Source organism: Capsicum annuum, unplaced genomic scaffold, assembly GCF_002878395.1.
Source record: "Capsicum annuum cultivar UCD-10X-F1 unplaced genomic scaffold, UCD10Xv1.1 ctg66855, whole genome shotgun sequence".
Taxonomy (NCBI): domain Eukaryota; kingdom Viridiplantae; phylum Streptophyta; class Magnoliopsida; order Solanales; family Solanaceae; genus Capsicum; species Capsicum annuum.
In genome coordinates this window covers 1-1,285 of record NW_025876251.1, presented here as the reverse complement: position 1 = coordinate 1,285, position 1,285 = coordinate 1, and the positions used below count along the sequence as shown (strand labels likewise).

Sequence of the window (1,285 nt, the reverse complement as noted above, 5' to 3'; positions counted from 1 at the left end):
CCTAGTGTTTTGTCTCTGTTGGTAATGGGGATTGAACCGAAGACATCATGGTGCTCACGCTCGTCATTGACCACTAGGTCATGCTAGTTTAAGAATTTCTAAGAATGCTGGCGATCTTCTTAGCAGTCTGTCTCTTCTTGCATTAAGCTCTTAACCCCCCTTTCAGCTGATAATGATCTCAAAAGAGTGACAAGAATACTGATTCCAAGAAGAGACAGACTGCTAAGAAGATCGCCAGCATTCTTAGAAATCCTTCAGCATTAAAGACAAAAGCTCGTCTGCAACAGTCACAATTGAAGAAGAATAGTAATCTAGCTAGTGCGAGAAAGTAAGTTAACAGTTTTAGCTTCTTAGCATGGATTTCTTTTGTTTGGAATTCCAAAAATGTCCTGACAGATATAATTAATTGTGACTGTTGCGTAGGCAAGCAATCACGAAAGTGCTGTTGGAACGCATAATCTTGCACAAGAAAACCAAGCTATAAAAAGACAGAAACTAGAAGGCGGAAAATCCAAACCGGTGAATTTTATCTTTCAGATCTTATTTGGATATGCATAATATCTCACTTTTTATCTGACCATGCTTCTTCTTTCCTCCGAACACGGTAAATTCTTAATGTCAAACCCCAGAATCTGCCACACAAAGCCAAAGTTGGAGTTGTTAGCAGCAGTTCCACCTTGTTTGCTTCTTCTTTCCTTCGAACACGGTAAATTCTTAATGTCAAACCCCAGAATCTGCCGCACAAAGCCAAAGTTGGAGTTGCTAGCAGCAGTTCTACCTTGTTTGCTTTGACTGCAGAGAAGTTCATAAGCAAGACAGAAAGGTTTGTATGACAATATTTTCCTTTTCTTGCATTTTGGAATATACAGAAATTTTGGATGTTGTGAATCTAACTTTACATTGTTTCTACTCTCTTAAGATGTATGCTCGGGAACCAGTTCCTCCATTCGTTTCAATAGCAGAAATGATGAAAAAGTTCCAATCTAGCACCAGGGAGATGTCACTGCCTCCCATGAGCAATTCAACTTCACTGCAGAGGAAGCACAAGCTTATATTGACCAGGCCTAAAGAACTTGAATTTGTAACAAGGCAACGTGTTCGTCCAACAAGAGTAAAGAGTTCAGCTGAGCTAGAGGAAGAAATGATGGCCAAAATTCCCAAGATTAAGGCTCGCCCTCTAAACAAAAAAGGTAATATTCTTTGTTATATATATATATATATATAAAATACTTTTGACGCCCCTTAGTGAAAATCTTGGTTCATCCACTGGTTCCCTCCTTCCGTG

At 39.3% G+C, this 1,285-nt stretch overlaps 1 non-coding gene across 2 annotated transcripts; it reads left to right on the top strand.

Annotated features, from left to right (window-relative positions):
• The first annotated feature begins 6 nt into the window (after window positions 1-6).
• On the top strand, window positions 7-1,030 carry LOC107844127. 2 transcript variants are annotated; one of them, XR_007050936.1, is made up of 4 exons: window positions 7-328; window positions 424-519; window positions 630-823; window positions 920-1,030. It is a non-coding gene; the product is annotated as an uncharacterized LOC107844127 (transcript). The 2 variants fall into 2 exon arrangements; XR_007050935.1 differs by having other exon boundaries at window positions 424-823.
• Window positions 1,031-1,285: the final 255 nt, after the last annotated feature.